The 17464-nt window shown below is 42.9% G+C and overlaps 1 protein-coding gene across 3 annotated transcripts in view; it reads right to left on the reverse strand.

The window, feature by feature from the left end:
* Nucleotides 1-17464, reverse strand: part of LOC127442145 (beta-1,4-galactosyltransferase 2-like) — a 230419-nt gene that overhangs the window by 61546 nt on the left and 151409 nt on the right. The window lies entirely within an intron of this gene.

Below are 17464 nucleotides of genomic sequence, written 5' to 3' on the forward strand. Positions count from 1 at the left end.
TTTCTTTTTCAACAAATGATCAGTGAAAGGAGGTGCATATTTTCGACCAATACAAATTTAATTTGGACATTGGACTACTTTTGGATATCATGGTTGCTAGTAGTAGGTTTACACATTTTGCCTGTGTTAATTAATCATTAAATAGGGCCTAGCTAGTTTGGGTCAAAAAGTTGGTTTGATCCTTCTCTCTTATAATAACTTGGGTAACAGGGTTGATTAGCTTGAAGAATACAGTCATTACAACAGTTTCTGTAAAAATGAACTAAATGGAACGAGACATGGGATTTGTACCTTTAATGCTTTTAAACAAGTAACAAGACACACATGTTCAGGAAAAGTTAACCACACAAAATGCCTAATTTGGTTTGTTAAAAGCCTATATTTACACAAAACGGAGGATGTTAAGTAACACCACAACATTGTGTTGTGTCTAAACTAATAATCCAGTGTAACAATAATCCCATGTAATCCTGTAATACCTGAGATCCAATAATCCAAAGGTGTGAACTACTGTCACAAATCCACTGCCTTTTATGACTGGGGATGTGCACTAAAAAAGCATTACCAAAATGATTAAAGGATGCACATAACACAAGGCTTTGAAGTCTCACATTCACTGCACAACTGCAGCAGAAAACACAACAAACTGCATTGAATGCAATCACAAGCACCTCTCAAGCAAAGCTCTAGATTTAACAAGAAGTGAAGTCTTTAATAGTTTGCCAGGAAATTGACACTAAAAAGGTCACCAAACATTACATGCTTTTAACCAAAGTGAGTGCATTTGGGGCATACATTTTTTTAAATCAATGCATGACATTGGCATGCTAACTCCATGTTCTAGCAGTTGAGTTGCACAACCAAATAAATACTTCTCATTTAAATCAATATTTTTTAATTTGCTCAGAAGATCAAAGGAGAAAAGGCACTTCAATATAAGGGAGACAGAGAAAAGGAAAGAGTGAGAGCGCAGATAAGGCAATATATTTAAAGAAGTCAAATTGCCTTTTTCTTTAGCAAGTGTGCTCATTAAACATTATTGGACTCATTTTTACTGGTTTAATAAGATCAGGCAAATGCAGCTGTAGATCTGCGGAAACCACACAACTCGCAGATTTACAGCAGGAACATACTCACGATTTAGCATCTCTCATCCAAGAAACCAGCCCACAAAAGAGGAGATATGCTGACATCAGGAACAGATGGTTTTGGAACAAAAAAGTAATTATTTTAGAAAAAGAATAACTGGAACTAAGCAATCATCTGAAAGTTTCAGGTGTGAGGTGTTTGGCTTGTTTTGCATGGTTTTAAAGCACCATAAAGTGGGGATGATTATGACACAGGTGTAGTACCCTCCCCTCATTAGCCACCTTGCACCTGTTCTAAGTCGTTAACCTCAACAGGGACAATGGCTCATCTGGGGATCATTTCAGTATATCAACCTATTTTTGTTCTGTACTTTACCTAAATAAATCAAAACACAAGTGATGTAAGTCTTGAGAGGTCACTGCCAAACCAAGCAACTTCCTATTGGTTCACGCAACGAAATTGTGTGTCAATGTTCACCAAACTTAAACCCCAAGCAAATTTTTCATAGAGCAATTCTTCGCCAACGGAAGTCAATCAGGCAAAATTACTTACTGCACAGATTCCCATTGAGATGACTGCATTCCGCCAGAGGAATTTTGCTGTGCAAAGGTAAAAAAAAGGACCATGCCTTTAGACTGGTTTAAGCTGTTTTTTTAGAAGGTTTAAAATAGAATTCAACTGAAGTGCATTCACAGGTGAGGGTACACTCACTGAGCACTTTATTAGGAACATCTGTACACTAGCAGTGCAAAATAATATTGTATTGTATTGTATCGTACGATACGATGCTCACTATACAATACCATATGCATCATACAATATAAACAAACACATTATAATGTAATTAAAACCAAGCAGCGCAATATTGAGAGCTGCGGAACAGTCTCCTCCCCAGAGAGGCAGCGCTGAGCGCTCACAGGAAAACAGAGCAACACACTTACAGTACATAGGCGAGAAGATCGATGGCAAACGCCATCTGTAGCGGTAAAGCTTGTCAAATTTTCCAAACAATGATGTCATGTCCTGGTCCTACAGTACATTATTTACGCCGACATCACCGCACAAATCGGTGGATTTGTGAGGCAGAAACAGCAGCAATAAGTTTAACAGCCACCTTTCCCAGCCGACACTGAGCGTGACATGCACAGCAAGACACTCATATGTTATGAGTCATAACTATCAAAAAACAGCTTATTAAAAAAACCGACAATGTAAGAAACCCATGATTATATGATATTTATAATTATCTGCTTTTGACTTCAAAATGTAAACAGCTTTGAGAACAACACTTGCGCATTTGTTATAAGCTGGTAATAATGGTAAAGTTTATTACAAGTGAAACTGGGGGAAGAGGGCAAAAAAATTACGTGTGCTGACTGGTTTTTGATCAAGCTGCTAAATAATATTGGATTATGTACATATATCATAAAACCAGAGGTTAGATTCCTCTTGAGTTATTTTTTTTTTTCACCACAAAAATAACTTTTTCCTTGCTACAGTCACTTCAGCTTGTTCACAGGGGGCTTTCAGATAACAAGGCATGATTTTCTATGAAGCTGCTTTGAAACTACGTGTATTGTGAAAAGTGCTATACAAATATAAATGACTAGAGTGTAGACAAACTTATTTTCTCAAGAAAAACATGAACATTGTGAGTTCATATTAGTTTTTCTCAACAATCTAAACTAAATAAATGCAGTGCTGTTGTTTGTTACTTAGAGCTCTGTTTTTTGTTACCAATGTAATTTATGATTTATAGGACATTTATGCCGAATCCTTGAATAAGTCTAAGCAAAATATTTGTGGGTGTTCATATCATATTATATCGTATCTAGAGGCTATGCATTGAATCTCACAATACACTACATGTCAAACCTTAAGGTGAATGGGCTACAACAGCAGAAGACCACGTCTGGCAGTTTATTAGGACCGTAGTGTTCCTAATAAAGTGCTCAGAGAGTGCATATCGGCTATTTTATAATATGTGTATAATCCTATCAGATTTTAGAGACAGAACTATTTATTTTTAAAACCAATATTAATTCAATATAAAGAGTGGCTGGATTTTGCAGTTACTGTAGAGAGGAAAATAACCCATTACAAATATAGCCAAAAGTGAAATTTATCTCCTCTGAAGATTGTTCCAAATTGTGGTCAATGAGGCGGAGAGAAATCGTTCTCAGCTCATGCACAGTAAATAAAACAGCCTCCTGCTATCCATTATGTCTGTAGTAAGAACTAAGATGGCTCTGTTTCTTAACCCAGACTTAAACCACTGCACTGAAGTCTAAGAGTCACATCGGTCCCCGGCTAGAGTCTCTTATCGAAGCCATGTCAGTTGCTCAATACTTGACCTCCTAGAGGCAATTAGCCCTATGTTTTATCTGATGATCACAATGATAGCTAATCACAATCCTTTGCTCACTCTAGGTTATGAGGCAGGATCCCTATAGCTGCACTCTCAAGGCCAACCAGATGAGTCCTACCAGACCATGTTGCTATGGAGACAGATTAAGAGCAGGGCTCATCCTGAGAGATTGTATTGTCCATTTTCTTGCACAGGTGTGCAAGTGTGTGTAAGCTTGCATTATCAGTCCCCAGCAGGCTGACCATATCATCCAGCATGCTATCGATGCCAGACCTGAAGGCTAGAGGAGGATAGAGGACAAGTAGGAGAGAGGACAAAAAAATATCAGGAGTGAGCTAAAGCGACCTGAATCATTGGGAGTGTGTACGTGAGAGAGATAGAAATTGAGAATGATGGAATTTTGAAGAGGAAAAAGAAGATGAACCTTCAGTGTCATGAATGTAAATAAAGTGAAAAGTAAAAATCCTGTAGAACTGAAACAGAAGTAGTCACACAGTTGTTCTCAACTGGTGGGTCGTGACTCAAAATGGGTTGTAGGTCTGTTCTGATGGGACCATTAACAGCAGGGGAAAATTTATGCTTGGGATGCACCGATATGGAATTTCTGGGCTGATACAAGATAATTTGCAGCTCATTGTGCCCGATACCAATACCGATAACTTATATTTAAAAAAAAAAAAAAAAATCCTTCAACCTGGAACTGCTAGCTAATACATTAAAAGCTTCTCATTTGAAAAAATATGTGCATAAAAGCAGAGATTCTAAGCTGCAAGCAAATAAACCATGACAAATTATTGGCAAAAACATCAGCGGTAATTCCATTATCAGCGTGATAGTAATATTGTGATTTTCCCAGTTATCGGCCAATAATATATTGGCTGCGATATATTGTGCATCCCTAATAAATGCTAAATGCAAATAATAAAATGCAATTAACCATCTTATCATGCATACTTCATTCACATCAACTTTTAAAGGGGAGGAGAAAACACTTCCCATATATTTTGTGGCTGATGTCACAGGCTCTGCATCCAATTAAAAACCTTACCTGTATATATGGTACTTACCATGGTATGTACCATATTCATATGTCACTTAAAATTAATCTGTTAACTGGTAGAAGCTAGCCAAATTAGACTGATGCCAACATGGACAGGTTGTGTGGCATTCCCTTATCATTCAAAACAATGTAAGGTAAAATAATAATAATAACATGTTTTCTGCAGTGAAATACTGGCTGCCGAGAGCATGAAGCTATTGAAATTCAGTTTTGTACAATTATCAGTTTTGGTATTGTGTTAGGTCACTACTTTATGTCCAATGTAAGATCTGGGTTCTGAAGCAAATCCAGTTGAGAACCAGTGATTTAGCAGACACTTTAATCCAAAGCTATTCTTATTTTCCCTGGTGCAACCTGGTGTAAGGTGTTTTGCCTAAAGGCACAATGGTGTTGTTTCCAGGCCAGAGGTTGATCTACTGTGCCACAACACTCTCAGAAACTATTATTATGTTAAAGGTAAACTGTATCCCATATAAATGAGGACATCATATGTTGCATACCAATGCTAAAGGCACCACTTTCATGCTCACTAAGTTTTGACAGGCTCTCTTATATGCTGAATCATATGCTGTGTTTTGGACTCTGGTCTCCACAGTGTAAAAAATGGTTGCTGATATGAGACAGGAGATGTAGGATCTATGTGAAAATGACAGTCAAACAACAAACGGGAACTCAAAACAACAAACAAGAACTGACAAAAGGAATACAAAAACTAAAAGGTATTTATACAAACAAAAGCTAATGAGGGAATGGAAAACAGGTGAGAACAATCAGGAACAGATGGCAGTAATGAGGGCAGTCTGGGAAAACACTTCAAAATAAGAGTCCTAGGAAACATGAGGGAGAAAGACTGTGACATAACCCCCCCCCCCTTTAAGGGGCGACTCCTGGTGCCCCAAAAATGGCTGAGGAGGGCAGGAAGATATTGGTGAGGAGGGGGACCCAGAAGATGACCAGGTGGCCAGGGAGGAGACCCCAGGGTAAGGATTGGGTTCGGAGGTCTGGGAGGCGGACTCAGGGCTGGATAGAGTCAGGAGGCCTGGGAGGCGGCCACAGGGCCAGCACTGGGTCAGGTGGCCAGGGGGGCGGCCACAGGGCCGGGACTGGGTCAGGAGGCCTGGGGGGCAGCCACAGGGCCAGGGACTGGGTCAGGAGGCCTGGGGGGTGGCCACAGGACCAGGGACTGGGTCAGAAGGCCTGAGAGGTGGCCACAGGGCTGGGGACTGGGTCAGGAGGCCTGGGAGGCGGCGACAGAGCGGGGACAGGGTCAGAATCAGAATCAGAATGAGCTTTATCGCCAAGTATGCTTACACATACAAGGAATTTGTCTTGGTGACAGAAGCTTCCAGTGTAAAACCATACAAAAACTATACAAAAACAGCAGCAAGACATAGATAAAAATAAAAAATAAAAAATAACAAATAATTATACACATACATACAGACACACACATACATACATACACACATACACATGGGTAGTGCAAATCTAATAAAATCTGTTATGTACAGTGTAAATACAAATCTGTTATGTACAGTGCAAATGTTTTTTTGTTTTGTTTTTTTCAGAGGAATGAAATGGCAGAAGAGGTTGGATGTTTTGGATGAATATAAGAAAGACTAAATTGTGTATTGCAAATAGTTATTGCTCAATTGGGCAATTTAACTGTTCATGAGATGGATAGCCTGAGGGAAAAAACTGTTCCTGTGCCTGACAGTTCTGGTGCTCAGAGCTCTGAAGTGTCAGCCAGAAGGCAACAGTTCAAAAAGGTAGTGGGCAGGGTGAGTGGGATCCAGAGTGATTTTTCCAGCCTTTTTCCTCACTCTGGAAGTGTATAGTTATTGAAGGGGGGCAGGGGGCAACCAATAATCCTCTCAGCAGTCCGAACTGTCCTTTGTAGTCTTCTGATGTCTGATTTCATAGCTGAACCAAACCAGACAGTTATTGAAGTGCAGAGGACAGACTCAATGACTGCTGAGTAGAACTGTATCAGCAGCGCCTGTGGCAGGTTGAATTTCCTCAGCTGGCAAAGGAAGTACAACCTCTGCTGGGCCTTTTTCACTATGGAGTCAATGTGGGTCTCCCACTTCAGGTCCTGTGAGATGGTAGTGCCCAGGAACCTGAATGACTCCACTGCTGCCACAGTGCTGTTTAGAATGGTGAGGGGGGTCAGTGTTGGGGTGTTCCTCCTAAAGTCCACAATCATCTCTCCACCGTTTTGAGCATGTTCAGCTCAAGGTTGTTTTGACTGCACCAGACAGCCAGCTGTTCAACCTCCCTTCTGTATGCAGACTCATCATCATCTCAGATGAAGCCGATGACAGTGGTGTCATCTGCAAACTTCAGGAGCTTGACAGAGGGGTCCTTGGCGATGCAGTCATTGGTGTAGAGGGAGAAGAGTAGTGGGGAGAGCACACATCCCTGGGGGGCACCAGTGCTGATTGTACAGGTGCTGGATGTGAGTTTCCCCTGTCTCACAAGCTGCTGCCTGTCTGTCAGAAAGCTGGTAATCCACTGACAGGTAGACAAGGGAACAGAGAGTTGGTGTAATTTATTCTGGAGTATAGCTGGGATGATGGTGTTGAAAGCTGAACTGAAGTCCAAAAAAAGGATCCTTGCATATACCCCTGGTCTGTCCAGATGTTGCAGGATATGATGCAATCCCATGTTGACTGCATCATCCACAGACCTGTTTGCTCGATAAGCAAATTGAAGGGGATCTAGAAAGGGTCCAGTGATGTTCTTCAGGTGGGCCAACACCAGTCTCTCAAATGATTTCATGACCACAGATGTCAGGGCGACAGGTCTGTAGTCATTAAGTCCTATGATTTTTGGTTTCTTTGGGATGGGGATGATAGTGGAACGTTTGAAGCAGGATGGGACTTCACACTGCTCCAGTGATCTATTGAAGATCTGTGTGAAGATGGGGGCCAGCTGGTTAGCAGGATCTAAGACATGCAGGTGAAACGCCATCTGGGCCCTGTGCTTTCCTTATCCTTTGTTGTCGAAAGACGTGGCTCACATCATCTTCACAGATCTTAAGTGCAGGTTGAGTAGCAGGAGGGGGGAGGAGGGGGGTTGCAGGAGGTGTTGGTGTTTGTGTGAAGTGAAGGTCAGAGTGGGTGTGGGGTGTGAGATTGGGCCTTTCAAATCTACAGTAGAACACATTCAGGATGTCAGCCAGTTGTTGGTCCACCACAGGGTTAGGGGCAGGAGTCCTGTAATTCGTAAGTTGTTTCATGCCACTCCACACTGGTGCAGGGTCGTAAGCTGAAAACTTGTTTTTCAGCTTCTCAGAGTATCTTCTTTTAGCCACTCTGATTCCCTTATTCAGTGTGTTCCTGGCCTGATTGTACAAGACTTTATCCCCACCCCTGTAAGCATCCTCTTTGGCCTGACGAAGCTGCCTGAGTTCCGCTGTAAGCCATGGTTTGTCGTTGTTAAATGTTAAATAAGTCCTAGTAGACATGCACATATCCTCACAAAAACTGATATATGATTTAACAGTATCTGTGAGCTCATCCAGATTGGTGTCTGCAGCCTCAAAAACACTCCAATCAGTGCAGTCAAAGCAGGCTTGTAGTTCCAGCTCTGCTTTGTTGGTCCATCTCTTTACAGTCTTTAATACAGGCTTAGCAGATTTTAATTTCTGTCTGTAGGTTGGAGAACATGAACCAGACAGTGATCAGATAGTCCCAAAGCTGCTCTAGGAACAGAGCAATATGCATCCTTTATTGTTGTGTAGCAGTGATCCAGTATATTTCTGTCTCTGGTTGGGCATGTAATGTGCTGTTTGTATTTGGGCAGTTCACCTGTGAGGTTTGTTTGTTAAATTCCCCAAGAATATGTAGCAAATTAGCTTAAAAAAGGAATTATTTATAATTAATTATAACTGGTTATAATTAACAATAAATATTTAGATTAGATCTTAGAATTAACTGTAGCAGAATCGATATTACAATTACTTGATCTGTTTGTCCACCGAGCAGACAATATAATTATTTATCAATTCTAGGAAGATTACTTTCCTGGCCAAGGAATAATAGCCTTCCTACTTATACAGTGCTAGCAGTAGTTTAACATGTAGCAAGGAGCAACATTCAGTGACTTTGAATTGTGAGCGGAACACAGAGACAATCAATTGTGAATATAAGGAATTTAATAAATGAAACTATAACTAACATACAAACAAACTAAGCAAAACATACATATATAGAATGAAGGAAAGTAAGGAAAGGAGAGAGAAGAGCAAAGAATGGCAGTATTTCACATCAATTAAACACAACTTAAATGAGAATCATCAGAGGCACAATTCACCTTAAAAGGGGTTCAAACTTAAACGCGCATCTAATCAGTTGTAAATGGTTACTTGCATTGGTTTGTTGCTGAATAAGAGTCTTGATGCGGTAGACGAGGTTCTCAACGATTTCTTTAGGAGTGAGTTGAAGAAGTCCACAGCAAATCCACAAAGTTACTTGAAGGTAAACACTGCCAGAAGGTTAAACTCAAGAGGAGAGTTTTGGAGTGTGTTGATCTCAAGAAGAAGAGTTTTGAGCGATGATTAGTCTGCGTTCTGGAGTTTTAATAGTTCATTGCCGCACCCATTTTGTGGGTGGAGTGGCCAATCAGAGGCATGCATTTTGAGCGGGAGAAACATCCTTTGTCTCCGTTTATGGCCCATTCGCATTTTATTACTGATCTGGACCACTAGTGCAGCTTTTAATTCAAAACATAGTAAGAATTGTTCGATGCATTTCACGATCACATGGTGTACATTATGGTGTGAGAAATAAAGAGAAGATCATTTTGATACCAAGAAGGTAACCTTCAGACGATATTAAAGCAGAGATATACTCATACACTTGAATATAGGCATTTAACGTCTAACTAATACAAGTAAAGGGTTTTAACTAAGTTAATATAATAGGGGAATATACATACGACACATGCATATAGCAGATACATTTATAACTGCTTACTATGGCCTAAATAGAGAAAATGTCTTTAGGTGTGTGTGTGACGTGTATTGGAATTACTGGAGACAGACAACTGCTCTGGTGCCTGGCACGGGGGTCACCCCCCTTTCTGTGGAATGTGTTTGAAGCTTGATGGAGACACTCCAGAGGCGACTTGTTTTAGCATCCTTTTGATAGTGATAAAGACCATCTGCAATTTAGCACCCATATAAATGTAAACGCGGAGGCCAGGTCAGTAATTTATATGCAAATGTCAAAAGGCTAAAAGGGTTTTTTTTAAACAAAGTGTAATTAGCCATCACTGATCTTACACAGACGTTACAAATAATAATAACTGAGTCCGGGTATTGTTTTTCTGTGTCTGTGATTTGGTCAGTCAGCTGTTGCAGCGCTGTGTTCAAACACGCGTTTGGCGCGATATACACTCTCACCAGAATTAACGAGGACAACTCCCGCGGCGAGTAGAAAGGCTTATAGTTAATAAACAGTGCTTCCAAATTAGGACAGCACATCCTCTTTAACGTTGTTACATCTGTACACCAACTTTCATTGATGTAAAAGCATGTTCTGTCGCCTCTCGTTTTCCTTGTTAACTCTGCGATGCGATCTGCTCTGAACAGCTGAAAGCCCAGCAGATGTAACGCGCTGTCCGGAATGGCTTCACTCAGCCAGGTTTCTGTAAAGCACAAGGCAGCAGAGTTTGAAAAGTCCTTGTTTATGCGGGTGAGGAGATGTAGTTCGTCCGTTTTGTTAGGGACAGAGCGGAGATTTGCTAGATGAATGCTCAGCAGCGTTGTTCGAAAGCCGCATCGACAGAGCCTGACCAGAGCGCCTGCTCATCTCCCTCACCTGCGTCTCATAGTGCGTTTAAAAAACACAGCCGCGCCTCCGACTAGAATGTCAAACAAAACATCCGAATATTCAAAATCCGGGAAAATATTGACTGGTGTATGCTGTCAAATGTTCAGCAGTTCGTCTCTGGTAAAACTGACTGAAAAAAGATTACTAAACACAGGACAAACAAACAAAAATAACAAAACAATAGAAGTGCTCCACACCGAGGCGCCATCCGCGGCACCATCATGATGTATAAGGAGGCCGGGAGGCGTCCACAGAGCAGGGACAGGGTCAGGAGACCTCGGAGGCGGCCACAGAGCGGGGACTGGGTCAGGCGGCGGAGCCGCTGGAGGAGGGGCAGGGCCGCTGTGATAGGAATCACTAGGAGGGAGGCCGAAACTGCTGGAAAAGGAGTCTCTGGGGGAGCGGGCGGAGCTTGGAGAGGCTCGACGAAGGCAGGCAGAGCCATGGAAGGCCCGAGGGGTGGAGCCATGGAAGGTGGGCTGTGGGAGGCTCGATGAGAGCTGGCAGTGACTGGGGAATGACCTCCGTGGTCATGAGCACAGGCAGAGACTGGGAAGCAGGTGTTCTTTTCCTTCTCCTTTTCCGGACAGCTGGGAGCATAGTTACGGGAGCGGGTGAGGCCACTGGCATTGGCTCTGGGACAGTTGAGGCTACAGGCATGAGCGCCGGCTCGATGGCCGAGGCAGGCTTAGAGCAAGGAGCCGTGGATGCAGGTTTTGGCCCAGGGTTCCCGCCATAATCCACTGTGAAAGGGGATCCGCAAAGTTCCAGAGCCTTCTCAGCCAGAGGCATCAGTTCCTTCAGTGCACTATTCAGACCGGTTCAGAAGAAAACCACAAGAGAGCGGTCTGGATAGTGCACTAAATTCACTAGTTCTAAGAACTCACAGGCATAATCCTCAACTGGATGGTCCCCTTGCTTGAGAAGCAGGATACAGACAGCCTCTAGATCCATGTTTGGTGAGTTCTTCTGTAATGAAGGGTTGCTGAGATGAGTCAGGAGACGTAGGATCTATGTACAGGCTTTAATATAAATTATGACAGTCAAACCACAAACGGGAACTCAAAACAACAACAAACAAGAACTGACAAAGGAATACAAAAACTAAAGGTTATTTATACAAACAAAAGCTAATGAGGGAATGGAAAACAGGTGAGAACAATCAGGAACAGATGGCAGTGATGAAGGCAGTGCATACTGGGAAATGTAGTCCGGGAAAACACTTCAAAATAAGAGTTCTAGGAAACATGAGGGAGACAGACTGTGACAGATAGCTAGCCTGGAAATTGATGCTGGCAAAGCTTTTCTTTCCAGCAGGGTTGTTGTGACATATTTTTTCTGCTGCTCACAAAGTTTTGAATATCAGTACAATTTCTACAGTACTAAAAAATAACAAATTACTGCTCTATACAGAAAGGCTGTGTCAAGCATCATGCTTAGAACAACTGCTTGATGTTTCTCATTACTGAGCAACAGAGATCACTGTTAACAGCCTGTGGGAATGGTAACAATTCTGCTGTTTTGGAAGTTGCTTTGATTTAGGAGAGGGTTGCTCATTACTGTTCCTCACTGACACCTGACAGCTCCTGTACTATCAGCAAAGCTCAATTAAAACGCTTCTTCAGACGTATTTTTGTCTTATCAATGGCTGTATGAGAGGCTCTGAGCAGAAGGATGAGGCAGCACTGGCATCTGGCCAGGCCAACTAATTTAGTGTAATGAAAGGTGCCTATCCAAGTGCAGAAAGCCAGCTTAAAGACAAACCTTGGCCATTTCTGAGAATTCAATTTGAGTGTCTCCATTTCATCAATAGCCTGGCATCACAATGTTTAGTATGGAAAACAGGCAGACAAAATGAGTAATAGCACGGCACTGCTACTTCCTGATGGATTCGGTGGGGTGGATCAAGGCTATGTACTCTCAAAATAGGCATTTTTCTTTCTTTCCTTCCTTCCTTCCTTTAGTTTGTACTTTTTTCTTTCTTCTTCTTTCCTTCCTTCCTTTTCACAGTCTTTTCTCTCTTCTTCCTTCCTACCTTCCTTCCTATATTTCCTTCCTTCCTTTATTTTCTACTTTTCTTTCTTCTTCCTTTATTCCTTTCTTTCTTTTTCACCTTCTCTTCACTCTTCTTCCTTCCTTCCATCCTTCCTTCCTTCCTTCCTTTCTTTCTTTCCTTTCTTCCTGCCTCCCTCCCTTCCTTTCTTAATTCTTCTTCCTATATTTTCTCCTTCCTTCCTTCCTTCCTTCCCCACTTTCTTATTTCCTATCTCTGTCTTCCTTCCTTCCTTCCTTCCTTTATTTTTCACCTTCTTTTCTCTCTTCTTCCTTCCTTCTTCCTTACTTCCTATATTTTCTCAATCTTTTCCTTCTTTACTTCTTTCCTTCCTTCCTCCTTTCTTCCTTCCTTTCAAAGCAATCTATATTTGTTTTATTTTCTATTGTTTGTTTGTTCCTTTGTCCTATGCTTCCTTTTTTCCTCCATTTATTCCTCCCTTTCTTTCTCTCTCTTCAGTCCTTCCTTGCTTTCTTTCTTATTTGTTCTCTTCCTTCCTTCATTTCTTGCTCTTTTCTTTCTTTATCCATTCCTTTCTTTCTCTCACTTCATTATTTCTTTCCTTCCATCTTCTCTCTCCCCTGCTTTCTTATTTCTTATCTTTCTCTCTCTCTCTTTATTTATTCCTTCCTTTCTCACTTTCTTCCTTGTATCTTCTCTCTCTCTCCATTCCTGCTTTCCTTCTGTCCTCACTTTCTTCCATTTTTTCTTTCTTTTTCACCCTACCTTCCTTCTTTCCTTCCTCTCCCAGGCAGATGCAGACAAAAATGTCATGGATCAAGCCAATTTTTATTCTTTCTCATTCTCACATTAATCTGGAAAAAACACCATAAATGGACTTGATCCTTGTGAAAGTGGCACTTACCTAGAGGCTACATGATGAGGGAAACCATCCAAAATGCTTTGAAACCAGCAGACTTTGACTTCTAAGATATCGTCATGGTTACTTGTGTAACCTCCGTTCCCTGATGGAGGGAACGAGACGTTGTGTCGATGTAGTGACACTAGGGGTTACTCTTGGGAGCCCGAGACACCTCTGGTCTTTGATAAAAGGTCAATGAATATTGGCGAGTGGTATTTGCATGCCACTCCCCTGGACATACGGGTATAAAAGGAGCTGGTATGCAACCACTCATTCAGGTTTTATGCTGAGGAGCCGATATAAGGTCCGGCCATTTCAGCAGGTAGTTCAGCATTGTAGCAGGAGGGACACAATGTCTCGTTCCCTCCATCAGGGAACGGAGGTTACACAAGTAACCATGATGTTCCCTATCTGTCACTCACTCGACATTGTGTCGATGTAGTGACACTAGGGGTCCCTATACGAAACGCCACAATTGGCTGAACTGTGTTACGTGAACTGGCGGTGTGTGGTGGGCAGACTACTGTGTGCCTCATAGCCAGCACACCAGGTCGACATGTAACCTCCCCCAACATAGTTATGAGTGTCAAATGGCCCTTTTCAGGGACAAGTCAACTACCCAAAAGATAGAGACAGGCTTAACCCAGTCGTGGCCTCTTTTCCCCTTCTCTTTTTTCCACTCCCTAAAAAAGAAGGGGGAATATCCGACTGGGCCGCCAGGTCTAGTCGGGGGGTATCCCTCCCAAGGGGAAGACACAGCGGAGACCACACCTCACCCAAAGAGAAGGGGGGATATTTAAGTGGAAGGATACGTCACATGGTCTTTCCAACCATGTGGAGAGTCTTCAAGGTAGATCCTGCCCAATGGGTGAGGAGTTACTACAAACATGGAGACTGGGGCAGAGGGGCTCTGCCCAAGGAAGATGCAGTTTGCCAACATGGAAACGAATTAGCAGAAGATATATATCGCATGGGGTTAGCCTTACAGGGAACCACCACATGTGGAGCACCTACCCCAGAACAGGGCTCTTAGTTAGCGCGTGTACTGGGCCGGCAGCGAATCTCTCCAAAAACTCGACTGCCACAGAGCCCGGAGGAAGTCAACCAAGGAACAAACTTGTGAACACTACTGGGAATTAATGGCGCAGGTCTTCAGCTCAAAAGGAGGTGGAAGATGCTATGTGCAAGCGATACACCCGGCCGGCTTGCAAAGGTGTTGGGTGTTGCCCAGCTCGCTGCTCTGCAAATGTCTGTTAGAGCGGCACCCCTGGCCAGGGCCCAGGAAGCCGCTACACCCCTGGTAGAATGGGCTCGTAGCCCTACCGGGGGCAGCATGTCCTGGGCGATATATGCCATAGTTATGGTGTCAATGAGCCAGTGGGCGATCCTCTGCTTGGAAACAGCGCTTCCTTTCCGCTGTGCACCAAAGCAGACAAAGAGCTGCTCCGAGATTCTAAAGCTCTGCCTGCGATCCAAATAGATGCGTACAGCACGCACCAGACACAGCAATGATAGGGCTGGGTCTGCCTCCTCCTGGGGCAGAGCTTGCAGGTTCACCACCTGGTCGCTAAAAGGGGTGGTGGGAACCTTGGGCACATAGCCCAGTCGGGGTCTCAGGATCACGTGAGAGTAACCCGGACCGAACTCTAGGCACGTTTTGCTGACAGAGAATGCTTGCAGGTCACCTACCCTCTTGATGGAAGTGAGCGCTGTAACGTCTGTGTAAGATCAGTGATGGCTAATTACACTTTGTTTGAAAAAAACTTTGTTTGAAAAAAACCTTTTAGCCTTTTGACATTTGCATATAAATTACTGACCTGGCCTCCATGTTTACATTTATATGGGTGCTAAATTGCAGATGGTCTTTATCACTATCAAAAGGATGCTAAAACAGGTCTCCTCTGAAGTGTCTCCATCAAGCTTCAAACACATTCCACAGAAAGGGGGGTGACCCCCCCCGTGCCAGGCACCAGAGCAGTTGTCTGTCTCCAGTAATTCCAATACACGTCACACACACACCTAAAGACATTTTCTCTATTTAGGCCATAGTAAGCAGTTATAAATGTATCTGCTATGTGCATGTGTTGTATGTATATTCCCCTATTATATTAACTTGGTTAAAACCCTTTACTTGTATTAGTTAGACGTTAAACGCATATATTCAAGTGTATGAGTGTATCTCTGCTTTAATATCGTCTGGAGGTTACCTTCTTGGTATCAAAATGATCTTCTCTTTATTTCTCACACCATAATGGGTGACCCCCATGCCAGGCACCAGAGCAGTTGTCTGTCTCCAGTAATTCCAATACACGTCACACACACACCTAAAGACATTTTCTCTATTTAGGCCATAGTAAGCAGTTATAAATGTATCTGCTATATGCATGTGTTGTATGTATATTCCCCTATCATATTAACTTAGTTAAAACCCTTTACTTGTATTAGTTAGACGTTAAATGCCTATATTCAAGTGTATGAGTGTATCTCTGCTTTAATATCGTCTGGAGGTTACCTTCTTGGTATCAAAATGATCTTCCCTTTATTTCTCACACAATAATGTACACCATGTGATCGTGAAATGCATCGAACAATTCTTACTATGTTTTGAATTAAAAGCTGCACTAGCGGTCCAGATCAGCAATAAAATGCGAATGGGCCATAAACGGAGACAAAGGATGTTTCTCCCGCTCAAAATGCATGCCTCTGATTGGCCACTCCACCCACAAAATGGGTGCGGCAATGAACTATCAAAACTCCAGAGCGCAAAGAAATCATCGCTCAAAACTCTTCTTCTTGAGACCAACCCACTCCAAAACTCTCTCTTGAGTTTAACCTTCTGGCAGTGTTTACCTTCAAGTAACTTTGTGGATTTCCTGTGGACTTCTTCAACTCACTCCTAAAGAAATCGTCGAGAACCTCATCTACCGCATCAAGACTCTTATTCAGCAACAAACCAATACAAGTAACAATTTACAACTGATTAGATGCGCGTTTAAGTTTGAACCCCTTTTAAGGTGAATTGTGCCTCTGATGATTCTCATTTAGGTTGTGGTTAACTGATGTGAAATATTGCCATTCTGTGCTCTCTCTCTCTCTCTCTCTTTCCTTACATTCCTTCATTCTATATATGTATGTTTTGCTTAGTTTGTTTGTATGTTAGTTATAGTTTCATTTATTAAATCCCTTATATTCACGATTGATTGTCTCTGTGTTCCGCTCATAATTCAAAGTCACTGAATGTTGCTCCTTGCTACATGCTAAACTACTGCTAGCACTGTATAAGTAGGAAGGCTATTGTTCCTTGGCCAGGAAAGTAATCTTCCAAGAGTTGATAAATAATTATATTGTCTGCTCGCTGGACGGACAGATCAAGTAATTGTAATATCGATTCTGCTGCAGTTAATTCTAAGATCTAATCTAAATATTTATTATTAATTATAACCAGTTATAATTAATTATAAATAATTCCCTTTTAAGCTAATTTGCTACAGCGCAGTCAGGAGGGCAGTCTTCAAGGGGAGTGCCTTAAGCTCGGCTGACTGCAAAGGCTCAAAGGGGGCTCTCTGTAGACCCTGAAGAACTACAGAGAGGTCCCATGAGGGAACGAGGCGCGGTCTGGAGGGATTCAGCCTCCTGGCACCTCTTAGGAACCTGATGATCAGGTCGTGCTTCCCTAAGGACTTACCATAGACTGCGTCATGGTGTGCTGCTATGGTGGCAATGTACACCTTCAAGGTGGAAGGGGACAGCCTCCCTTCCAACCTCTCCTGCAGGAAGAGAAGCACTGATCCAACTGCACATCTCTGGGGGTCTTCGCGTCGGGAAGAACACCACTTAGCAAACAGACGCCAATTAAAGGCATACAGGCGCCTCGTAGAGGGGGCCCTAGCCTGAGTGATCATGTCTACCTCCGTGTCCTGTCCAGGCGCCAGACATGGAGATTCCAGAGGTCTGGTCGCGGGTGCCAGAGGGTGCCCCGTCCCTGAGAAAGAAGGTCCTTCCTCAGGGGAATTCGCCAGTGGGGAGCTGTCGTGAGGAGCGTGTGGTCTGAGAACCATGTCTGGGTGGGCCAGCTGTGTGCCAGCGCGTCTATGCCGAGGGTGGCCTCAGTCAGGGCGTACCAGAGTGGGCAGTGGGGAGGATTCTTGGGAGGCGAACAGGTGCACCTGTGCCTATCGAATCGTCTCCAAATCAG

Source organism: Myxocyprinus asiaticus, chromosome 6, assembly GCF_019703515.2.
Source record: "Myxocyprinus asiaticus isolate MX2 ecotype Aquarium Trade chromosome 6, UBuf_Myxa_2, whole genome shotgun sequence".
Lineage (NCBI taxonomy): Eukaryota > Metazoa > Chordata > Actinopteri > Cypriniformes > Catostomidae > Myxocyprinus > Myxocyprinus asiaticus.